General features: G+C 42.8%; 1 protein-coding gene and 1 long non-coding RNA gene across 4 annotated transcripts in view; one reads left to right on the top strand and one right to left on the bottom strand.

Moving 5' to 3' along the window:
* Positions 1-22,968, bottom strand: part of LOC135233773 (uncharacterized) — a 392,830-nt gene extending 369,862 nt beyond the window's left edge. Inside the window, exon 1 of the long non-coding RNA XR_010323930.1 lies at positions 22,902-22,968. This is a non-coding gene — a long non-coding RNA (uncharacterized LOC135233773). The remainder of the gene's footprint in view (positions 1-22,901) is intronic.
* The window catches only part of LOC135233737 (guanine nucleotide exchange factor VAV2-like), a 168,140-nt gene that overhangs the window by 57,334 nt on the left and 84,319 nt on the right, over positions 1-26,487 (top strand). The window lies entirely within an intron of this gene.

Genomic DNA, 26,487 nt, shown 5'->3' with positions numbered 1-26,487 from the left:
TTATAGGTCAGCGTAACCGAACATTTTCTTACCGTGGCATTCGCTCTATGGTAGCATTAAAAGTTGTTGCACCTAACATTACATTACATTACATTACAGGCATTTAGCAGACGCTCTTATCCAGAGCGACGTACAACAAGTGCATAGGTTTCATGATGTAGAGGCGCAAAAGAAACACTAGAGTGAAGTAAGGATCGTAGTGCCAGAAGTGACCACATCGATCAGGACTCCAACCCTGTAGAGTAAGCTTGTTCAGCAAGCAAGAATCCTACCTAGTACAAACTAGCACTGGAATCACACCTAATCATACAAAAACAATCCTGCCAGATACACTAACAATCAAATTATCCTAGCTAGGTACAATGAGCTGAACTATAGGCTAGGGAGGGGTGGGGAGAGGTGCAGCCTGAAGAGATGAGTCTTCAGTCTGCGTTTGAAAGTGGTGAGATTCTCTGCTGTTCTAACCATCACGGGGAGGTCATTCCACCAGCGAGGGGCCAGGACAGACAGCAGGCGGGAGCGGGAAGTGCAGACGCGAAGAGGGGGAGGTGCCAAGCGTCCAGAGGTGGCAGAACGGAGAGGTCTGGCTGGTGTGTAGGGTCTGATGATCCTCTGAATGTACCCTGGTGCTGACCCCTTAGCTGCCTGGTATGCAAGCACCAAGGACTTAAATTTGATGCGAGCCATAACAGGCAGCCAGTGGAGGTCAGTGAGCAGGGGGTGACATGGGAATGTCTGGGGAGGTTGTAGACCAGACGCGCTGCAGCATTCTGGATGAGCTGCAGGGGTCTGATGGCGGATGCTGGCAGACCAGCCAGTAGCGAGTTGCAGTAGTCCAAGCGGGACAGGACCATCGCTTGAACCAGGAGCTGGGTTGCGTAGGTGGTGAGGAAGGGGCGGATTCTCCGGATGTTGTACAGGAAGAACCTGCACGTTCGACTCACCGCCGTGATGTTCTGGGAGAGGGACAGTCTGTTGTCCATCACCACTCCAAGGTTTTTGCGGTGGGTGATGATGACACCACAGTGTCCCCCAGGGAAATAGAAAAGTCAAGAAGGTTAGAGGATGGAGCAGGGATGAAGATCATCTCCGTCTTGCCTGGGTTCAGCTTAAGATGGTGGTTATCCATCCAGCTCTGGATGTCCCTCAGGCAAGCAGAGATGCGAGCAGAGACCTGAGTGTCAGAGGGCGGGAAGGAGAGAAAGAGTTGGGTGTCATCGGCATAACAATGATAGGACAACCCATGGGCAGAGATTACAGGACCAAGAGATTGGGTGTACAGGGAGAATAGGAGGGGACCAAGGACAGAGCCCTGGGGAACTCCTGTGGCAAGGGGGCGAGGTGCTGATACTGCACCAGCCCAGGCGACTTGGAAGGAGCGACCGGAGAGGTAGGACTCAATCCAGTCTAGTGCTGTGCCACAGATCCCCATAGCTGCCAGGGAGGACAGGAGGATGGGATGGTTGACGGTGTCAAAGGCAGCAGAAAGGTCTAGGAGGATCAGGACAGATGAATGGGAGGCTGCTTGTGCGGCGTGAAGCGACTCATTGACCGAGAGGAGTGCGGTCTCTGTCGAGTGGCCAGGTCTGAAGCCAGACTGGTAGGGGTCTAGGAGGTTGTTCAGGGAGAGAAAAGAGGAGAGTTGATTAGAAGCAGCTCGTTCAATTGTTTTGGATAGGAAAGGGAGAAGGGAGACAGGACGGTAGTTCTGGATGACAGGGGGATCCAGAGTGGGCTTTTTCAGCAGTGGGGTGACGTGGGCCAGCTTGAAAGAAGAGGGAAACGTCCAGAAGACAAGGAGGAGTTCACGAGGGAGGTGACATATGGGAGGATGTCAGGTGTGATGGTCTGGAGGAGAGAGGAAGGGATGGGGTCAAGAGCACAGGTGGTAGGGCGGTGGGAGAGTAGGAGCTGGGAAACATCAGAGTCAGTGAGGGGAGAGAAAGTGGAGAAACAAGGGGAGGGAACAGAGCTGGGGGAGTGGGGAAGGGTGGTGGTGGACGTGAAGGAGCTGCGGATGTCTGCAATTTTCTCATCGAAGAAAACTGCAAAGTCATCTGCAGCGAGGAGGACTGAGGTGGGGAAGGAGTGCTGAGGAGAGAGGAGAAAATGGAGAACAGCTGATGAGGGTTAGAGGCAGATTTATGGATTTTGTTTGATAATAATTAATTTTGGCAGAGGTTACAGCGGTAGAAAATGTAGCTAGTAGAGACTGGTAGGCAGACAGGTCGGATTGAGCCATGGATTTCCTCCACTTCCTCTCCGCTGCACGTAGGCTGGCCCGGTTGGTTCGGAGGGGTCAGACATCCACGGACTGGGAGGGACGAGCGTGCCTGCCTGGAGGCTAGAGGACAGAGAGAGTCAAGTGCTGAGGAGAGCGAGGAAGACAGAGCGGAGGATGCAGAGTCAGTGGGAAGGTTGGAGAAGGATTCAAGAGTGGGGAGTGAAGCAGTGACACTGGAAGCGAGAGAGGAGGGAGAGAGGGAGCGGAGGTTACGGCGGACCATGACAGTAGGAGTGGATGGAGGGGAGGGAGGGGGGAGTAAGAGGGAGGGAGAAGGAAATGAAGTGGTGGTCAGACTGGTGCAGAGGGGTCACTGTGGGATTGGAAGAGGAGCAATTTCTCAGGATAACCAGGTCTAGGAGATTGCCAGCTTTGTGTGTTGGTGGGGAGTGCATTAGGGAGAGATCGAATGAGTGAAGTAGAGGCAGGAAGGCTGCGGAGTGGGAGGCATCAAGGTGGATGTTGAAGTCTCCCAGGAGGATCAGTGGGGTGCCATCCTCTGGGAAGGAGCTCAGCAGGGTGTCGAGCTCATCAAGGAAGTTTCCCAGGGGCCCTGGAGGGCGATAGATAACTACAATATACAAGTTAACAGGATAGGTGATTGAGACAGAGTGGTATTCAAAGGTAGAGATGGAGAGGTGAGAGAGGGGGAGAACAGAGAATTTCCAGGAGGGAGAGATCAGCAAACCTGTGCCCCCACCACGGCCAGATGGGCGGGGGGTGTGAGAGAAGGAGAAGGAGGAGGAGAGGGCTGCAGGGGTTGCAGTGTTGCCTGGTGTGATCCAGGTCTCAGTGAGGGCAAGGAAATGTAAAGAGAGGAGGGATGCGTAGGCTGAAATGAAGTCAGCCTTCCGTGTAGCAGACTGGCAGTTCCATAGCCCTCCTGCGACCGTGAAGTTGTCACAGGGGGTCAATGAGGGATAGCGAAGGTTGGAGGGGTTCCGTCGCCGCGGGGGGCCTCGCCTGCAGAAGCGAGTTCGGAAGGGGAGAGAACAGGTTGGGATGGGATGGGCACATAGCATAGCAGTGAGGACAGGGAGTAGAGAGAGGAAGGGTGATGGTAGAAGGATAGGGATACAATGACACAAACTGGGAGGGAGCGACGCTAGCGTCGCTCCAAGCCAGACTACAAGCCCTAATTAGCAAATGAAAAGCAGCTGGTGACTAAGCAATTGCCCCACAAACCAGCAGCTAACTAGCTCCACACAATGCCTGCTTGATGCAGTCAGTTAAGAGCAAATGAGGCCAATAAGGTACTACACTTTAAACTACACTTCACAAACAAACACCAAAACTAATGCTGGGCAACTACAAAACAGGTAGAAGTCTAATCTAGCTACACTAATGGCAAAAAACAGATACTTAGCCCGCTCTAGGAGAACTTCTGCGGGTCCTGCACAGCTGAATCCTGATTGCACTTTCTGACCAACTAACTCCAAACAGTTCTAATATAGCGTCGCTCCAAGCCAGACTACAAGCCCTAACGAAACGTTGTCAACGATTTTTCGTAATTCCTTGGAAAATACTATTATTATTGAGGACTTCTGGGTATAGCTAAGCCATATGTTTGCTGATAGACCTGTCTGACATCGTTTTCTGAAGCAAAACAGAAGCAGATAGAACTGTCATTGATTTACTGTCTCTGTCTCCATCTACTGAACATAGATAAGATTTCATCATTGCTACGTAAGTATTACTGCTCAAAATATTTCGGTTATATAGGCTACGTTATTTTAGAAGTTGAGTGTCTTTAAATAGGTTAGTGGTATTATGTAATGTGGATATTTCACACTGTTATGTAAGCGTTAGTTAGTAATAGTTTTTGTGACGCATACAACAGTGATGAGGAGAGCGTTGAAACATTGCCAAAACGTGGTGGATGGTTGAAAATTGTTTTCATATTGTCCCATTCCCATACAAGAAAACATAGGAGAGTACAGAGCATAGAAATACATACAAGAGTTAATTATTACACATTTAGGTACTGTGCAGCATTGTGTGACTATATTTTTGCATTATGTTTAAATCTGATATCTATGTTTCATCTTAAACCTTCATAGGGGGCTCATATGCTTTACAGTGGACAAAAAGCATTATATTCCTTTTTGGAGAGATTTTGGATATGTTTCTGGACCCTTAGCTATTTTAGACCACTGTTAATAATTTAGACATTATGGGTAGATTTGGAGATGCTGGGTACACTGCTTAGTTTTTGCTTCATCTTTAGTAGTTCTACATATCCACCCTTAGATTTTATGAACTTGTGGTCAAGAAGTTTTTGATCCAGGACATGTATACTTTAACCCACAATCTCCCAGTATTTCATTACGAACTAAAAAAGGAGCAAATTCATTTTAGATTTTTTGCCTTGGCCATTGCATATGTGGCACTTTATTTCTTACAAAATTATGAATATAAAATAATCTAAGCTAGTATTGTAAATGGTACAAATGTATTGCTTCATTTAATACATTTTTCTAGTCTCTGTGGTGTTCACATCTGGAGTTATAAAGCTTTAAATAGGGTAACCCCTAAATGGGCAAGGATTGACAGGTACTCTAGTGGGGGAGTGGTTGGGGTGGAGTTAACTAGCTATTGTTCCAATTAAATTCCAATTCCACCAATTATCTCTCTGTGAGAAGTGTGAAAAGTTCAAGATCTTTCAAGGGGATTTTCTCTGCTACTTGATTTTAGGAGTACCAACATTAAAATAATCTTCTTCAACTATTTTCAGATTTCAATGTATGACACATCATTTGAAAGCTTATCATCTGCAAAAAACTGAAAAATGACCTTGCTCTACTTGAGGACCAAAACACCAGCACCTGTCACATATATTCTAGTTTACTGCAGAGCGTCCCAAACTTTTGTGTCTCTGCAGCCCCCCTAGGGGGTGTGCCCCTCACTTTGGGAACCACTGGAGTATTACAAGTATCATAAATCTAGTTTTATAATCACACATCATTATGACAACAGATTTTATATTACAAAACTGTATCTTTAATACCATGTAGTGATGAGGTTATAATCTTACATAACCCATAGATCATATGTCTCTGGGGGAGTGGTCAGGTAAGCAATGTGAAACACAATGGCTTGTTTTACTGCTACTTCATTAGAGGAACCAATGTGCTTTCATTTATATGCTAATTTGTTATTCAGTCTTCACTGATGAATAATAATTAGGCTACCTCTCATACACTTGGTCATTGGATATCACATCAGCCATTCCAGTGCTTACATTTAAAAAAAAACATTTAAAAGGAATTGTCGATAAAGGACTTTGTGTACATTGTGTTTGCCATTTTAACAAATGGATCTATTGTATCGAAAATTACACCTCATGGCCACCTTTTGAAAAGCTGTACTCGTTAGAATATTGAGTTTTCTGCTGCACTGATGTACCTCTCTGAGACAAAATCATCCTCTCCTGTTATCTTTCACCATAGACACCATAGATTCTTTACCCCAGACATGAATGACTCTGCTGTGCAACTGTGTAGAATCTTTGTTAGTGGTGTTCAATTGATTTTGAGATTAAATTTCTTCCAGCAATCACTGTTATGCCAGTAAAAAGCATCTTCTTGGGACTATACACCAATCAGCTTGTAGGATTTCCTTTTCTTTCCTGTTTCCATTGTTTCTGTCAATACTACCTAGCTACTGCCACCCACTACTAGGCCTGGCCAGTCAGGGGAGACTCAAATGTACATTTAATTCCAATAGTAGAGAACAGATCAATGCTCAAGGAAGCATAACAGTTGACAGCTGCTATCGTTACTGTAGTTGATAATTAGCTAAGAGTATGAAGTGGAGCCAGGATATTTTCACTGTGTTTTAATTCCCTGCTTTTGCAACCGCCGAATCTGCAATAACCTTTTTGCTTAAACTGAATGATGATAGCGAACACTGACTCATTTTTGAGCTGTCTGGGATTCCATACAAAACCATACATATCTGAGTTGGTTAATCAATTAATTAATCAAAGGTTGGACAGATCATTACTTTAATAAATTTGAAAATGCACATTTCTGTTTGTCAGCTGTTTTGGCTGTCTGGCTCCCATCTTAACGCTTGCCCAAATCTTAAAGAAATTTGATTCCTCTTGCTCTTGAATGTCTGTGCCTCATATTCAGTGCAGGAAGTCTGTTAACTGGTTTGAAGTTCTCAGTTGCTGTTAACTATCAGCAAACATTTAGGGCTGCTGTGGCATCTGTTGTGGCACTTTGGTAAATGAAGTTCAAGGTCGGAAGTATGCTTGTCTCTTAGACAGGCAGGTCTGAGCCAGCAAAATTCACATTATGAAAGGCTCTGGATTGAGCTGAAAAGCCCTGAAGCAGGGCATCACTGTGCTGCTACATAGATTGTTTAAGACAGATTTGAGACTAGTCACCAGCACGGATTTCACCGAGGCCTTGTTCCCGTACAGTTCTGAACTCACACAGGGCCTTTCTCCTCATGCTAGTAGTGGTTCCCTAATTAAGGTCCTACTCATCGCTTATGTGGGAGGTGTACTTGGCACATTGCTATGGAGTTTTCACACTTCTGCACCTCACTTTTTAGCAGGCTGACACAGGTTGCCAGAGTTGGTGTTCACTGTCCTCCCAAAAGAGGAGGGGATTTGAGTGCAGTCTGAGAGGAGGTTAAACAGAGAATCAAGCAGTGAAATATCTCTCCCCTGTGTCTGCGTGTAGAGCAGATATCAGGAAGTGAATCTTCAATCACCTGCAAGTGGCACTGACTGACAGTTCTGTGGTTGACTAAGTTCAAAAATGTAAATAATAATAATCTAATTATATACTGAAATTAATCTCTTTTTCGTGAATATGTGCATGCTGTGGGTTCTCATGCTGACAGATGACTGACAGCTGCACACAGATGATGTTATGGGGAAGATCAGTCAATGGTCATTCTAATGGCCAGTTCTAATCAATGGCGCCCTTCATAGCTGCCGGTACCCATAGTCCCTCAGGGCTGGGGGAGACACCTGCCACAGTGGAGGCAGGGTGTCCAGTGGAGTGTGATCCCAGTGTTATAAATAAGCATTTTATAGCGCGTGTGTCACGCTATGTGCACTGCTAACCTCACTGTTCTGTTTCCTGGCTCTGGTAGGCCTGGTTTTGATCAGGTGTGGTTTCCATGCTTCTCTTTCTGTTGCTCTCTTCCTCAGCATCATGCATCTCATGTTCCTGCCTCCTCTCTTACAGCACTCTGATGCATGCTTTCTCATATGTGTGCTGTCATACATGGCCTTTCATTTATGCATGGAATCTGCAGAAGCACTTTCTCAAATAGTGTTTAATGTTAAATATATTTATTTCTGTGCAGTTGTATATGCATTTTTGTATAAATTAATATTTGTGTATCAGTTTTTTAGCAACTTGGATGCATTTTTAAATGTAAATGTATTTCAGATTCTCTTTTTATGCAGTTGGACACTTGCTGATTCAAGAGAACACCATATTCGGTTGGGGGGTTGGAAGTGTGCTGACATTGAACAATAGAAGGCAATATGATACTTAATTTAAGAGAGCTCAGTAGTGCAGGACTGTGGTCCCAATGTCATCTCCATATAGTATATGGCATTTCTCTGGATATAAAATAATCATAAAAATCTCCTTAACACATCTCCACTTCCCATCACTGGCCTTATTAGCATGTTGTCGTTACCGTGGTAACCACAGAGAAAGCGAGGATGTGAGTGGCCAATGACCCCACCCCCCAACACACGTACATACTTTACATACACACAGACACGCATGTGCACATATGCAGACACAACCGCATGCCTGCGCAACCACACATTGTTACTGAGTGTAGCAGTGGTAAGATTTGGATGGATCAAGGATAGGAAGTAAGTGGTGTGAGAGTGAGGAGGAGTGCTGCCCGATTACAACCCACCTTTTGGTTTTCTCTGTCAGTGTCTTTCATTGGGAGGAGCCCAGCAATTTGATATTCTCCAACATAATAACATATTGTAATGTCCTGGTCTGAGACCCTAGTTTCCTCCCATAGATTGGGGATAAGCTGGTGTAATTGGTTGTGATGGATTGTTGGGCGGGGCACACCGGAAGTGACGTGTCTAGGTTGAGGAGGGCAAAAACAGGAGGTATTGGACTGTGCATAAAAAAGGAGAGGAGACTAACCGTAACGATAATTGAACTATTTTTTTAAAATTATTTCTCCAAGTTTAGTCTGGTGTGGTCCGCTGGAGTTAGTCTGTTCAAGGAGATAACGGAATAAATATTTGTGGCATTTAAATTGGAGTCAGACTCATTTTCTTGCTGGCTAGCTAACGTCATCGATTAGACCACTCGTTACAATATGTCTTCTGTGCAATGCATCAGCATCCTGTGAAATCTCTCTCTCTCTCTCTGTGTCCATTCTCTGGTTTAGTTCTTTTGAGATAAAAACTGTAGCTTTGCTGAATCTCGTGATGGGGTACACTCTCCAGCACACACACCTGTAGTGCTCTCCTCCTTTGTCACTGTCAGGTGTTATCTCTACCTCCTGCAGAGGGCGCTAAACTGAGAACCCCGTTCATCAGCGTGTTATAATCACTTGTTCGCACGTGTCAGATGTACCAGTGCTCACCAATTGTTCTGTACATAATGTAAGCTAAATTGGCTGCCTAAAGCACAGCCAAGCTGAATTACCCTAATCACCAATTTCTTGTTATTATTCTGCACTCCGTCTAGCTCACCCCTCTCATGGCACTGTGGTTGGTTAACTACTGAATGAATCAGAACTATTCACCTTTAAATAAAGACTTTACTTTCCAAAAAGAACTCAGGGACAAACAAAAAGGCCACAAGGGCAATTATAAAAAACACAAAAAATGCAGGGCAGACGACAGAACTTGGCCGACACAGGCAGGCAGAACACTGGCAGTCCAAACGCACATGCAGGCGGAACAGGAAGCTTTGCAGTGTTTAAAACCAGCCTCAAGCTTTGGCTAAAGTCAAAACAAATGTGCCACCACTAATGATTGCCTTGTTTTTATCACACATATACTGTTTTTAACTATCTCACATTGATGGACTTTTATGTATTATGCTGTTTTATGTAGCGTATTTGCTGTTTTGTGGTTGTCATTTGTATACCTGCCCAGGGACAACAGATGTGAATTAGCTGCTAGCTAACTCTGGTGCAATTACTTTTTAATTGTGCACTGTCCCTGTAAAAATAAACAATAAAATAAATTAAAATAAACACAAGAACACAACACGGGCAGGACAGAACACAGGCAGGTCACAGGCAGGCAGATACATACAGGCGGAAACACAAGGAACCAGCACCTGAGTCAGGGAAACAGAGAACTTAAATAGGCCGGGCAAATCATAAAACATTGGTGAACTCAAAGAACAATCAATCCAGAGAGGGAGGGGATAAGACACGAACAGAAACAATAGAATAACTGAAAACAATACAATTGTAATGTTCTGTGTAAGGACCCAAACGCAAACCAGGGAAATCCAAAAAACGTCGTCTTTATTCAGTCCAAAGTTCAAAGCCAGGTAATCAGAGATAGGACGGTACAAAATCGAGTTTCCAAAAGAATAGTGGTAAACAGGCAAAAAATCAAACACCAGGAGATCAGATAGGCAAAGGTACAAAGGAACAGGCAAAAGAGAAGTCAAAACAAAGCGAAGGTCAAACCAGAAAGCAATCAAACAAAAGGGGCAGGCAAACTCAAAGTCGTACGGAAAGGGTGTCTCAGGAATCTCGATAAACAAAGGCTTACAACACATCGGCACAGTGAATACGATCAACGTTCTGACAGGGAGCTGGTGGAAAAGACTGACATTTATACACTGGGGAAGGTAACAATCAAGGAGGGGTTACGTGAGTGAGGGCGGAGTAACAAACAACATCCAGGTGAAGAACATTAGGATAACTAATTAAATGACAGGGGGACTGACAAAACACGGACTGGAATCACATAGACAACAATGATAACAGACAGCCTGGGTTTAGCAGGTAAAACACGTGCAGAGAGAGAGAGGTGCAGTTAGAGCAGGAGACAGGTGCAGGCAATTGCAGAACTTAGCGTTAGGGCAGACTAGAAAGAAAAGGGGCGGAGCTACAGCGCAGCATGGAAAAGGGGAGAATGGTTAATGTATTAGTATAGTGATCTAAACTATCAAAAACCCAAAACTAGTGTTTGTTAATCATTTAGTAATATTCACATGTTAGTATATTAATGAGGTTAGTACTTTACAATCTATAAGTTAGTAAGGATTAGTAGAAATGAGTAAAACTAGATATAAGCAGGAAGTAAGTAAAACGAGACTGGAAAGAAGGGGGGAAACCACGAAAACCCAGAACCACCCGAATAGTGAAATCACGCAAATACAGGGGAGTGAAGCAGCTCAGGGAACACAGACACAGAGACGGCACTGGGGAGACAAGTGACCAGGAGAATGAAAACATTGGGACCGAGGATGTGAAAAACAATAAACCCACAGAAACACAAAACAAACACTAACAGCAAACAGATACTAATACAGACTACAACAACAATTAAACACCAAAGAAGGCGAAAGAACTGAAACACAAAACTGAAGTGCCGCCATCTGGCGGCCAAAAAAAGGAAAAACAGAAACAAAAAGGCAGAATCCTGACAGAACTTGTCTTCAGCCAGATTAATTGATCAAGAGAGGTAACTGTTTTGGTCAGCATTCAAAGAGAGACTCCAGGGAGTTTGAGAACCTCTGCATTAACAGAATGAACCACCTGACATCATGTGTTAACCTTTTCATATAAAAAATAATGAACATTACAGAAAAATCTGTTATTCTGCTGTTATAAGAAGAGACTGCCTGGTGCTGGTGTTTTCTGTACTCATTTCTTTTTTGTATATATTTGCCAGAATTCAATTTGGGTTGATTTTTGGGCATAAATGTATTCATAATGTTTTTTAGATTTAGGCTGAAAGGCAGGAAGCCAGCAGAGAGCAGATATATATTTCTTTTGATTAAATTCTCTTTTCATTTTTTCTTTTTCTCCTTTTAACTTGACCCAAAGAGCCTTTTGTCAAAGTAGTCATCAAAGCACTGGGTTTAGTTCCATGTTAATGCCTTAGATCATAATGCTTGCTGGCAGTAATTAATTAATTAATTAATGTTAGTTTAATTTAAATAGGATTCATTATAGCGTTCAATTACAGCTTGTGGGCAACATCATGCTTATGCTGCCCAGTCAGCTATTTCCTCAGCAGCGTTGTAATATGCTACAAGAATTTGCCATTCATAGTCTGGGGTTAATGATACACTGCTTGCATTTACCATTGCATTGCCTTGGGCTAATCTTACACAGTGTGGGACTAATGTTAGATAGCACTGGGCTAACACTCGGCAGCATTGAGTTATACTACACAGTTTGTGGCTGGGGCAGTAACTCCCTCATTAACTCCAAGAGCCAATCATCCTCTAACCTCACGCTTCCTCATCTGTTTATCACTAGGGTGATGCCCTTCTCTGTTTTCCTTCCAGGTCTGGTGTTCTGATTTACAGTATAAATAGTTAAACTGGTCTGCAGTGTAAATAGAACTTGAGTTTCTGTGATGAGACTTTTAGGTCATTGTTGGAATTGGGCTGGGTCTCTGTGGCTATAGGGGCATGTGGAATTTTTCTTATCTTGCTCTTGAATAAGTCTTCCTTTAAACAGCTCAGCATTAACAATAGACAAAAATACAAAATAAACACAATACAATACATCAAAGAAGAACATCAAGATAATGTTAGGCAGTTTTGTGGAGAATTTAGATAGTCATAGGAATGGAGCTCTTGGCAAAGTGTACTTCCTTGTATCGCAGAAAACAATATCTCCTACCAGATGTGAATTTTTAAACCAATGTGGAATGGATTTTTAACTCTTTGTGTTCAGTGACAGAGAGGCCTTGTGATGAAAGTATCTTTAAACAGTGATACAGGCTCTGTTTCATAAGGCACCCCTTCTTTTCATCAATCTGTGTAGCCATTATGTTGTTCGATAAGAAGCACAACACTGTATTTATTCTGTTAAGTCATGCAAGGCTGAGACAGGGAGGCATAGCTGAGAGGTTGTTTTTCCTGTTTGCCTTTAGTTCTGCTGATTGGCTTGGTTTCCTCAGTCAGACTGAGAGTTCCTCACTGAGCAGAGTGGAGCTACTGTAGCCACTTCCTGCAGATAAAAGCACTGAACATTTCCAGTTTCTCTCTAGTGTGTCGTTCGCGAACGATTCATTCAAAAGAACGAACCTTTTGGGTGAACGAACTGAACTGAATCACTTCCTGAAACGATCCGTTCATTTCTCAGTCAGTTCAGTTGAGCTCTCAGTCAGTTGCAAGCGAATGTGATTCATTCGCAGTGATACACTGAGCGATGCATGTTCAGTGATTCATTCACTGAACATACACAGTGAACATGAGCCCTGAGTGATAGACATTCGCTGAGTCGCTCAAGCCCGCCCCTCTCCCTCTCCCTTCCTCTCATATCTTGAAGTCTCGAAGTAGGTCGTAGTACCAAATATTTTATTTAATAATTATGTGTCGCAAAAATATACGTGCTGTGCATAATAGGGTAGGACTTTGTTATAGCAGCTTTCAGTATGCAAACGGTGTCTTTATCCAACTAAATTCTCAGCTCACTGGCTTATCCTTCACGAACGACCGTCCTCAGTTTACTAGTTAGCGAGCTGAACTGAACGTTCGGCTGTGTTTCAGTTCAGTGAGTGGAAATACGAAGTCGGAGCTCCGGTCAAGCACTGAATGATTCAGTGAACGAATCTTTTGAACGAATTTTTTTAATGAACTGATTCTAATGATTCAATACACTGAAAAGAACTGCTTTGCCCATCACTATTGCTCTCGTCTCCAGACTGTTCTTAAGAGCGACCCCCATAAGGGTTGCTTTCAGTGCGGTCACCCTAATATAGGTGTGCTGTGCATTAAGGGGGCATGGGTTTGTGTGAGCAGCCCTGTAGGGACGGGGTTGTGTGTATTAAGGGGCAGAACTGCATGCAGCAATTAAATGGTAAATGGTAAGAGATAGAGAAAGCAAGTAAAGCAGAAGGAGGGCTGGAGAGAAAAGGAGAAGGAGCAAAAAATTCCTGAGTGCAAATAAGCAACAGTTAATAGTGGGAATGTTCAAGCAGTGTGTCCCTTGTTTGTAAAGTACAGGGCTCACTCAAAGCCTGCGGCAGGTGTTCACATGAACTGAAAGCACAAAATGGATGACTGCAACCATTGTCACAGACTGTCCTCATTCGAAAAATCCTGATAATGAGCACAGGAACACAGGAGGCTAGCATCAAACCGACTGCTCCTCCTCTCCATCTGCTGAAGATCTGTTTGCACTTTTTCACTCTCACTGTATGACCCGAGGCCCTTTATCATAAGTGTTTCTGGTAAGATGTACTGTACATGTACCAGTTTATTTGTGTTTCATTGTGTGTTTCTGTGACTGACATTTCAGTGAGTTCCAGAATCCTAAACTTGAGGACCACAGTGTTCATTGTGTGAGTCTCTCTCTCTCTCTCTCTCTCTCTCTCTCTCATGCTCACACATGGAAGCACACACATACACACTCAAACAAAACTGCAATCACCTGGAAACAGAAAGCAAATCACACAGTCTTTCCTGGAGAAAAACAGATGGTATATTTAGAGGGAACCAGGTGGCAGTACAGCCCTACCACAAATGAGCGTTGTCTCAACTTTGAGTTTCAAACATATATTAATTCCCATTCTTGCCTGTCATCACCAAATGTCTTACAGTGTACAAAATACTGTTATTGAATAAAATAGAAATAATGTCAGGCTTGTCTTTCCTGAAGTTAAAGACACGGTGTCACAGATATCAGTAAAAATTAAAAGCTGTCAAATGGTGTTGAAAGCCATTGGTGTAGGCCCTCGCCCTGGGTTTTTCAAATTTATTTACTTATTTTACTCCTTGGGGCTTGGCAGGAGTCATCCCTAAAAGGGACAAGTGGGTGTGGACTACCCCCCACCCCCCCATCATGCGTGCACAGGAACCATATTACAGTAAGAGGAATATCAGTGAGATATACCGGACTGCAGCCAGCTTGTCCAGTTTCAGTACTTTACTGCACCATTCAACCATTCATCTAATTACTGCAGAGTATGGGCCTTGCAGCATAGACAGGAGCTGCTTTCCTGTGTGGAATTACTGTGACATCAAACTTTATACCTACTGATATAGGAACAAATGTGCCCATCAAACTTTATTAATATCTGAATTAATGTGCATGAACACACTGTGCCCATAAAGCTTTATCTGTAAATATATAGACAAGCACACTGTATCCATCAAAATTTATACGTGGAGATATAAAACAACAACATGGTTCTCCTGAACCAAGCTGTCAGGAGTCAGGTCACGTCTGTCATAGAGCTAGAGGAGGCTCAGGGACAAGGCAGCATTGGAGTTGTCAGATGTTGATAATGTGCTCTAATGGCTTTATTCCATTTGAAGGGGCCAGCTTCACTATCATCGCTTTAGCCATTAGACCACCAGGGGTTACATCCCCCCAACAGCCCTCCTGTAGTAATGTACTTCTCTAGGATTCCTAGGTCTGTGCAGGGTGGTATGAGACATGTGCTTCCTGCTCTTACCTCAGCCTCAGCTATTGGAAATTGAATCGTTCCACACGCCACTTGCTGAGCGGGTAATTCCATCGGAATGGAAATGCAGTCTGGGGAAGAGTGTTTGCTTTTGGGAAATTATCCTTATCATTTGATAATTATTCTTATCATCCCCTAGCGTCCACCTCACTGCAGACCCCCTTCCCCCATTCTCCCCTAACAGAGCTGCTTCCCCTTAACACAAATTAAGTCAGGGTGTGTAAAATTCTGCCCTTTGGATTTCTGTGGATGTCCTGTGGTCTTTGGAAATCCAAAGCGTAGCTGCCCCCCCTTTGTCACTTGTTGCCGACAATCTTGGATGTGCTTGTTTGAACATTTGATGGAACATCTCAAAATGGTGGACTGGAGAGTAGAATCTGCGCATGTGTCGAGGTGTGTGGGTGTAGTGGCGTCGGTTGCTTGTAAGAGACCTCATTAACAGCCTGAGGTTTTCTGGAGCTTTTTTATGTGTGGTGTACCATGTCCTTCCAGGCTGAATTCTAATAGGCACACATTTTAGACTTCAGGAAATGCATTCAACTTTTTTTTAGAAAACTGTCCTGCCAGTCAATCATTTTCTCTGCATCGGTCACAGACAGGTGGGGTTAATTTATATCCAGTCAGAGGAAGTGGAGATGGATTGTGCAGGCTGAAGATATCGATTCAGTGAGGCCGTGTAGACAGAACAGAAATAATCATGGCCCTTGTGTTCAGTCTGGCAGCTGTTTCCAGGGGAGTCAACCAGTGGTGTCGCTGAAGCCCCAGATTTTTTTTGTCCATCTCCGGACATTTTGACACCCGAAAAAAAAAGAGATACAGCACCAAATATCATTCCATTTAATGGAGCCCTAACGTAAACAAATCACCCCCTTCAAATCGAGCAGTAAGTAACCTAACCGACTAGTAATCGCAGTACATTGCAATCAGATGATTCGATGACTAGCACTGGTACAGTAAAGTTCAGTCACAGAGTTCTGAGTGACAGACTGACAGTTCTGCTTGTCTGACAAACGTACACAGACTACGCACTACGCAGAGTTCTGTAGACAAGTCTGAATATTTCTCGTTCAGTAATGCTAGTGTCAGTGAACTGTATGAAATGGTGGATATCCGCAGATTTTTAAAGAAAATATTGAGGCAGGTTGTTGAAGAGGAGATTCAGGAGAATAATGATGAGATTGAGAATGTAACTAACGTTACAGCGGATGTTAAGAGCCAGTCAGTAGGGGCGACATAGCTCAGGAGGTAAGAGCAGTTGTCTGGCAGTCGGAGAGTTGCTGGTTCGAACCCCGCCTTGGGCATGTCGATGTGTCCCTGAGCAAGACACCTAACCCCTAACTGCTCTGGTGAATGAGAGGCATCAATTGTAAAGCGCTTTGGGTAAAAGCGTTATATAAATGCAGTCCATTTACCATTTACCAGTCAGCAGCTCAGCCGGATAGTGCAGAGCAGCTAGCTTCAGGTTTGTGCAGGGCAGCACAGGGTTGATGATACTGGCTATACATGCAGCTAATTGTGATTAACTAAAATTAGGCTATTAGCGAGCTAAAATCAGATTTAGAAGTGTAACGTCAGCAAAATAATTATTCGTGATGCCAGCTCAGTAACGTTAGTACGGCTAACGTTAGCTAACAACGTTAGCTAGCTAGCTAACTGGCTGGCTAAGCCAGCTAATGTTGTTAGCTATGTGTATTCTTTTTAGCTTGCCTGCTCAGTGCCTTAAACTAAAGTTTACATGCTAGTATGAAAGATTTTTAAAAAACCATTACATATCATCACTCACAGCTGCATAGGATAGGCAGCTAGGTAGTCAGCTAGCTATTTATGGCTAGTATTTTGTTTATTAATTTAGTTACAGTAATACATATTCTGGTAACTGTGTTTGTATAGCCAGTTAAATTGAATCACGTAGCTATTTACTCTGTTAGTCTGTTGCTCTGCTGTAACATAACCAGTTACATTAATTATGTAACTACATCTAGCTGTCTTCATTCTGCTTTGCAATATAGCCACATATTACATTCATTCAACATTATATCCCTATACTAGCCAGATTAGTACAGCACTGTCACTATTATTTTTTGTAATCTACAGTAATGTTTGCATGTGTAATAATATAATAAATGGCCCCCAAAAAATTTGCAGGCCCCAAAAACTTTGTTTGTAGTATAGGAGCTGTTTTGAGTGAATCCACCCCCCCCCCCCCCCCCCCCCAACCCACACACACAAACATAAATGTAGGTAATGGTTTTATGGATATTGTTTGAGAGCTTTATTGAGTACCAGCCCCACCGTTCTGCTCTTAGCATAAGCTAATCTGTATGGATGGGAGTAACCATAGCGGAGGGCTCATGTCAGCCAGTAAATTGCTATGCTATGAGACTGAGATTGAAACTTTCTCTGCTTAGATAAAAGTTTAATGGAGATGTTCAGCTTGGGTGCCACACTTTGACAGCCTCCAGGCCTTTTGGAATTTGGAGACAGGATGCCACAAGTGTTTGACAGAAAGTGTTTAGTAGTAGTCGGCTCCCATATGGCACCTCAAGAGAAGGGTTCGGAATGGGAGGAGGCATAAGGAAGGCTTGTGTAGCCTTTGAGAGACTGCATTTGCGCACTCCAAATTATGATCAGTCAGTTTCAGCACGGGGAAAGAGGTCCTCTCAGAACATTATCAAGAAAATGCTGTGTGCCCTCTGACCCCTTCCCCTTTTCATCCGTGTAAGTTTGAAACCATAGGATTCCGACAGTTTATTAGCACATTCAACTTGTCACATAAGTGTGAACTGATCACCTCATCCTTCTGGACAGACTTGAAAATCTTGTAGGCCTCCGCGGACAGGCACTCTCTTGGTTCAGATCATACCTATCAGACCGATATCAGTTTGTGCTTTTTAATAATGATTCCTCTTATCCATCAAGGGTTAGATATGGAGTACCACAAGGATCTATGCTTGGGCCTTTGCTCTTCTGTTTTCCTATGCTCCCCTTGGGACAAGTTATTCGAAAACATGGCATTAATTTCCACTGCTATGCAGATGACACCCAGTTGTATCTATCAGTTAAACCTGATGAAGTTGTCCAGCTGTCATCTGAGATCAAAGCCTTATAGACATAAAGGAGTGGATGACCCAAAATGTTCTCTTGCTAAACTCCGATAAGATCGAGATAATGGTAGTGGGACCCAAGTCCCTGAGATGCAAACTATCTGACTATATGCTTAACATTGATGGAATCTCCATTACTTCAAGTGCTGTAATCAAAGATCTTGGTGTTACCTTTGATCCAGATCTTGCATTTGATATACATATTAAAAATATCTCTAGGGTTACTTTTTATCACTTGAGAAATATCTCAAAATTTCAGAAAATACTGTCCTTACATGATGCAGAGAAGCTAGTTCATGCTTTTGTTACTTCAAGATTAGATTACTGCAATGCTCTTTTGTCTGGATGTGCAAATTCCTCTCTGAAAGGGCTCCAGCTAATTCAAAATGCAGCAGCTCGTATTCTCACTAGAACAAGGAGATTCGAGCACATCAGCCCAGTGTTAGAATCGCTTCACTGGTTGACAGTTAAATTCCGAATAGACTATAAAATACTACTTCTTACCTTTAAAGCCTTACGTGGGCTTGCTCCTTTGTATTTAAAGGAGTACCATGGTGGTTGAACGTGACACTTCCCAGTTGTCTTCAGGCAACAACAAAACAAATGTGCATAATTTTTTTATTCTTCAGTCATTTCAATGTACTTTAAAACGTATTTTTCTAAGCCTAAATTCCCCACTATAAAAATTCACCCGAACCGTCTGGGCGTGGTAATGAGAACTGTCAGTTAGCTATGATTGACAGACCGTTCCCCGTTACCATAGCTACCCTCATGATACGCTCTCTTTGGGAGACTGAATTTTCACAAGCTAGCTAGCTTAGTAGTATATCAAGTATCGATAGATAGCTAAGGTAAGGACGTTGACTTGTATCCAGTTACAATTTTTGCTATCTAGCTAGCCAAGTTAAGATAAAAGCACAACTATAACGTCCTCATAAAAGCGAACTAGCAAGCTAACGTTATCGATAACATTGCCTTATGAAAGCAAACCTCCTAGCTAGCTAACGTTAGCTAGCTAGCTAAATGAATATAAGCAGAAATAATCTAAAGGAACTCTAATTTAAGTGAACCTAACGTTAGTCAAATATTTGCATTGTCTGAACAGCAGGACTGTGTGTCCTGTCAGATTTCTTTACGGGGCGTGGAAATAGGAGTGGTTACTGTATTCGTGACGTAGAAAAATGACAACTTTCTCAACCGGTTGAAAATGGGACGATGAATTTAAAACGCATATTTCTCCAAAAATACAGAACGGACATATTTAATACTTTGCTCATTGTGTTTCTTCAATGCCTCTTGTGCAAATAGCACATAAAACCGAGAAAGTGTGAAAATCACCATGGTACTCCTTTAAATGATTTACTTCTTCCTTATATTCCCTCACGAACGCTCCGTTCACAGGGTGCAGGCCTCCTTGTTATTCCTAGAATAGCTAAAAGTACCATAGGTGGTAGAGCCTTCTCCTATCCTGCTCCCCTCCTGTGGAACAAGTTGCCTGCCCATGTTCGGGGCGCAGACACTATCACCTTATTTAAAGCTAAGCTCAAAACATATCTTTTTAGACTCTCCTATATTTGAGGGGCAGGAGTGAGTGGCGGGCATAGCTATAGAGTCTCTGGTGGACTGAGCGGTTAGTGCTGTCACTGGATCATCATTGGTAGTGCTATGTTAAGCTGAACCGGTCATGGCCTGGTGATGACTGTCTGAAGCCTGAAGCCCCTGTCTCTGTTTCCCTTAGCTATGCTGCCATAGCCTTATTCTGCCTGGGTTTTCCTTATCGCACGCAGGCACCTCTGTCTCTTCTGCTCTGCTTGATAATCTACATTTTGAACCCCCTAACAATGTTTTTTTTCTCGTTTTCCTCGGCTCTGGGCACCTGTCCGGAGCTTTAGCCCAAGTTTGCTGAGCACCCTCCCCTGGCCCGGAGCTCCAGCCCTAGACCAGCTGGGCACCCCCACCTCCTGCCACTATTGACCTGCCACTATTGACTTTCCATAACAAACCAGTGCCTGCCCGCGGCAGATGGGTTCCCCCTCTGAGTCCGGTTCTGCTCACGGTTTCTTCCTGCAATCAGTCAGGGAGTTTTTCCTTGCCACTGTTGCTCTAGGCTTACTCTTTGGGGGCCAGTTCTCTGTAAAGCTGCTTTGTGATAAAGCCTCTTTGTTAAAAGTGCTGTACAAATAAAATTGAATTGAATTAAACTTGGTATGCTCCTAATCTTCCTGAATAAGAGAATCTTCATGCTCAGTCTACCACTTAATGGAAATTAATTTCTCACTTGTCCGACTGCTATCCTTCTGCAGAAGTCTAAAGATTTCAGTTTATCTTAATTGCACCTTCATTTTTTCGTCCTTTTCACACCACTGTCCTACTGTCTCAATAATGGAGCAATTATCATCTCTCTTCAGAGGGATGAGTTGTCCTGTGAAAAATTTACCTTGGTAATGCACTGATAAAGCCAGATATAATTACCACACGTACAGAGTCCTGGTCCTCTTTATGTGTAGCCTCGCGAGCCAGTCTCTTTTTTCACTTCGTTCAACAGAGCCTGGCCGATGCCTTGACGTTCTAGGCATAAACGAAGGAGGCAACCTTCCTGGGATAGTTGTATTTTCCCAACCAATCAGAGTGTTTTGGCCAGGTGTGGTCTGAAACATGCACCGGAAAACATTACCAGAGGCAAACTTTTCCACAGACCCGCATCAGTTCGCCAGTATTTGGGGAAAACGATTGTATTGATTGTAACAGGCAAACAATCAAAACCATTGCTTCTTCTGGCCATCTTTCTGGGTATTTATTTGATAGCAGACTGCATACTGTAGGCCACCCTTGAAAAATTAAACTTTTGCCAAATCCTGTAGACAAGCAAGCGAGTACATCTCTGTTCGATAACAGCGAATTCAAACATACGCGCTGAAGGTCCTTCAACAAAGTCACTCCATGTATTTGGCAAGTCTGTGATAGAACAGAATTTAAATCTTCTTCGAATTTGTCCATAATTCTGTTTTTAGCAGATAATTTGGGTTAGCTCAATAGCTTTGTCCGTTTCACTGGTGTGTTTCACTTTGGATTTAGATTGCAGCACACATGGAACAGAGGGCATGTCGGGGGGGTGAGAGAACCGGCACACTCAGACAGACAGTTTGATTAACCAATAGGGATGCTGCCGCTCCCAGCAGCAGAGGCTCCTCCCTTTTGCCCCAGAAGGTACATGCGTTTGTCCAGACTACTTTATGTGAGACCAGCTTCAGCATCATGTGCATACACACACACACCCGCCCGTACACATACACACACACACACACACACACAGTTAAAGCATGGATGGTTTTCATCTCTTTTATTTATATAAGTAATCCTGAAGACACCTGTAAGGAAAAATTTGTTATCCTGCCGACTACGCCAAAACTGTAAAGGAAAATGTATTATTTTAGTGAAACTCAGTCTTGAGACCTCAGGACTTTAAACCTGCTTTTCAGGAACTTAATCCTGAGGCTTGCACCCAGCCCCGGGTGGGGAACCGGGACCTTAACTTCGAGACTCAAGAACACATCTCCCAGTGCCCGAGACACTGCACCACAGATTGTATGCACCAGCTTTTTGTGTGTTCTTATAAGTTGTGAACAATGTATTCCTGAGGCTGTAAAAGGGTTAGGAAGGAAGATGCAGATGGGACGGAAATATGAGGATTTATTAATAAACATAATCGCCAGTTAAGTTAATGACAGAAAATATAAAAACATTCATTACCTATAGCTAAACACAGGATCACATGCTTGCTACGGCAAATAAACATGAACATGTTCACTGACAAATTACATAGCCGTATGATTCCATAGGGAAATGACTATGCTACCAGGAGAACTGTTAAGCAGTGCCTCCAAAATAGGGTACCAGGAGAACTGTTAAGCAGTGCCTCCAAAATAGGGTACCAGGAGAACTGTTAAACAGTGTCTCCCCGAATGCTTCTTTGAGCTTCCCTTAAATACAATCCTGAGCAAGCCCTCCATACTGTTAGGATATTTTGCCCTTATTCGTGGAGTCAAATGCAGGACGATGAAGAACACGCTGACAAAGTTTCCTCAGAGGATTTGATGTTTAATTCAATGCGCAAGGGAGAGACAGACCCAGCACATTCGGGCACTGCACTGAGAGAATCTCTGCCGATCACGCTGTGTGGTGTCTAGATATACAGTATACATGTATATGCAGATATACATATCCAAAGTTTGGTGGGCCGGAGACAAATGGTCTTGTCCCTTCCTGGGAACTCTCGCAGCCATTTAGCATAGGAATGTGACATCCTTGCCGCAGGCACTAGAGGTGTTATACGGAGACACACTACAGAGGTGCTAGACATAGAGGCAAGCAAACTACAGACACAGTATGGTATGAAAAGGAAACACAATACACTACATATAATATATATATATATATATATATATACTAAATAAAACAGTTATCTTTGTTTGCCCACATAAGGTCTGGAAAGGAATAGGCACCAAAACCCCTTCTCCTCCAAGAACAGAGAAAACGCAGACTATACTCCTTTGTGATCTATTGATAGAAATAAGATTCTTTGTGCGACTGCGCGAGATCTTATGGTTGTAACTGTCTTCCAAGATACTTTTCTGTGGAGTTCTAAGGTGCGATTTGAGAACCAACCAAAATGATACAGTTCTATCCACTTCTGTTTTGCTCCAGAAATCGATGTCTATCAGCAAACATATGGCTTAGCTATGCCCAGAAGTCCTCAATAATAATAATATTTTCCAAGAAATTACGAAAGATAGTTGACAACATTTCTTCAGGTGCAGCATCTTTTACAGCTACCACAGAGTGAATGCACAGTGAATGCAATGATAAGAACATTTTCGGTTACGCTGACCTATAAAACGCTATTCCTAAAGCAAAATTAGACATGTTATACATCGTTAGAAAGCTTATACTCTCACCTACTGAATAAATGAATTCTCAATCAAGCCAGACTGTACTTAAAAAGGGCGACAACACCGTAAACAACACCTGAGGTATTACGCACAGCTATTTTGGAAGGTACCCAGGCATCACAAATGCCTGTATATTTCACAAACGGATTGTCCAAGACAATATATGACCGTCTCAAAAGGGACATCTCTATGCGTAAAACCAATGGTAAGGTTGTATATTTATTCTATATTTAGTCCTAGATATTGACTGTAGAATGACATGGTATCATTTTTTAAAATTTTGTCTCGTTTATTTTGTTATTCAGTGTGGCTTCTTCTTGTTGTTTCGCACTATAATATGACGCCGTTTGCGCGCAAATTAGTACGTACTTCCGCTTAAGCAGAGGACGTCAGTTGACTAGGCGATCCTTCAGTGTGGCCCAGGATGCATTTGTGTACACACTGCTAAAACAATGTGGCCATATGCAACCCAGACCACCTTTGAATGTGGTCTGAGTGATCGGATCTCAATGCGTCCTCAATGCGTCTTGGGTGCATTCACGCCTGTAGTTAGAGCTGTCCACTTGTGATTGGATCACCCAAGACGCATTTAATGGCAGGTCTGAACAGGGCCTATGCCAATGTGTGTGGGAAGGTAACAAGGTTATTTTATTACTGAAGCATTTTTGAATCCTTTAAAATCAGAGAGTAATGTGTGTGGTACCGGTATATACATGATGTCAGTTTGTGACAATGTGGATTGTAAAGGACTGTGAATACAGCATGCTTTGATCCTTTGATGAGAATAAAACAATTTAAAATACATGTAAATCAGTAGCAGGATAACAGGATGGGCGTTTAGGCGGGTATAGTGATTGAACAGGGGCATAGTTGAGCTGCTGTGCTTGCAGGGGATGACTCTATACCCCACTTGAACTCTGTATCCCATTTGAAGCCAAAGTACGGTTTGTTGCTTCTGTTGTCATGTGAAAGCAGGATAAATGGGAGGTCACAGTTAAACCACTGAGGTCTACCTCATCGCTGGTGAGAAAAAAGGGTAGATATGGTATTTAATGTTTAATAACTTTGCTCTCGCTTCACATAGAAACGTATTTTAAATTGTGCTGTGAAGCTAAGCTCTGTGGCTACACGAACAGTCCTCTGCTTTGTTGCTAAACCATTTTTTGTTTGATGCAAACTATCTTGGTACTAATTATTTACAACACACTTTCGGTTTTTGATGGTGGCAGATCTGCTGAGCACTGTGGGACAAAGAAGTGCAAGGAATGTCACACAGAAACTCAGCTGAATTTTCTTGGTCACCCTCTTTCCAGGAAATGCGAGATGCAGACACATACGAGCAAGGCATTTTCTTTCCTATTCTTTTACTATTTTTTTATTTTTATTACATTATTCGTTTGCTTCATCGATGGCAACCATGAAAATAAATGCCCGGAAAAGTATAATATTTTACACTACAATATAAATACTGTGATGGAGAGTGAGATATGCTTTGTGAAAATACAGTCTTTAATTTAGGCTGAAATATTCAGTTCACCTAAAATTTGAAGGATTCTTATATACATTCATATATGGGCAGTGGCATATAATTCTGATATGATTATTTTGTATATAGTTAATGTTTTTGTGTGGTCTGTCATGTTTATTTCTTACCCACGGCCATATAAATCAATATTATAAATTCAAAAGTTGTGTGTTTTTTGTCCATTTGCCATATTACAGTCTCCTAACATGAATCTATGCTAAAATAACAGAGAGGACAATTTTGTATTGAAAAAATGATAAGCAAGACCTGATGTGCAAGACCTGATGCAAAAATAATGCAAAAATCTGAGGGCCTCTCAAAATGGGAAAAATAGGCCCTAGACCTCTCAGTGTTAACTTTGGATACTCCTGGAATATTTGGTTTGTGGAGATATGGACAGAGGTGTGGTGTGTTTTCTGATGCTGAAGTCTGTCAGGCCAGAGATGTAACCAAGGTGGGAAAGGGGGGGGGGTTGCTCCCCTCCAAATTGCAGGAGATATGCATTACACATCTGCTTCATATTATGCCCCACTCCACCCTCAGTTTAAATCTGTATTTCACTTCTTCGGGGTTACTGTAAGGTAAGCATCTATTGTTGCAAGTGTAGCCATTCAACGAACTACTTTGACAGGAATAAAATGCGCACTGGGCAATTCGTGTGAAGTCCTTATGTATTTTGCTTGGGTGAAGGTATCATTTAACAACAGGATTACTGCAGAATTGGGGGAGTTGGGATGACACCCATCAGGAGTTTGTAAATTAGGGAATTCTATCCTGCTCCATTATACAGTAAAAATTTTAGATCCATGCCGTGGGACCCAGCAGTCACTGATACTGCTATACAAGGTTATTCCCCCCATTTTCTTCCCAATTTGGAGCTCAATTTCAGCTGAAGGAGCCCAGTTCAGGATGACACACACACAGGCTTATTCTTTGAAGTGAGTATGGTCACCTACTGCTTTTATTCATCCTTCCATCCATTAGCTGAGTTGGGGTGTTGTGGTGGAGCATCACTGGCATATCCTGGCCTGGTGATCCCATCCCACCAGGAGAATTCAATATGAACATGGTTGTAAAGATGTGTTGTCAAAAGTAAAAATAAAAAATACACACTAAGGCTGCAGAGTCCAACCATTTTGGTTGCACATGCGCCTGACATTTAGCAGGTCTGTCTCTGTGTGTGTATGTGTGTAGCGTTATTTTTTTTTCCCACCCACATTCTGTGAAGACCTGCCCGTACTCTGCGTCTGATTGGCTCTGACCCTGCTATTCTTCTTCGCTGAATGCGGGTGGGGAAAAAAATAAGGCATGTGTGTATTAGTGATGCGCGGATCGCAGTTATATCCGCGGGCACCGCAGTTAATCCGTGGATCGGGCGGGCCGATGGGTTGCGGGTGGGTGAAATAATACATCATTAATGAGGAAAATATTAATTACATTCTCTAAAATGTGAACATATTTTAAGCTTCAGTTTATCACTTGCTTATATGTGTAAAACCGTGCCCTGTACTCCTCTGGGAGCAGTACACTCTTTTGTTTGAGTTATTTGAGTTTAAACATCAGCACTTTTAAGTTTATTTTTTAAACAATTGAGGTTATTGCGATTTCTTGTTTGTACTATGATTTCAATAAAGAAAAAACATTTATCTGCACCTTTATTCCTGTTTACAATCATTTACATAATGTGTTAAGAAATTACTATATGTATGGAAACTGACAAAAAAGGTAACGCTTAAAATGTATTATTGCGGCGTCAAAAGGCACGGTGAAAATTTTAGGTGATTTTGGGTGCATCTAAATTATGTGCTGGTGCACCTAAATGAAAAAGTTAGGCGCACCAGTGCAACCAATGTAAGAAGTTAGTCTGGAGCCCTGCACACACACACACACACACACACACACATACACACACACACACACACACACGCAAACACACACACTCGCACGCACACACACAGTATCCCACCCAGCTAAAGCAAAAACCATAAAATTGTCCAAAT

Source organism: Anguilla rostrata, chromosome 10, assembly GCF_018555375.3.
Source record: "Anguilla rostrata isolate EN2019 chromosome 10, ASM1855537v3, whole genome shotgun sequence".
Classification (NCBI taxonomy): Eukaryota; Metazoa; Chordata; class Actinopteri; order Anguilliformes; family Anguillidae; genus Anguilla; species Anguilla rostrata.
This window is presented reverse-complemented; position numbering and strand designations above follow the sequence as displayed.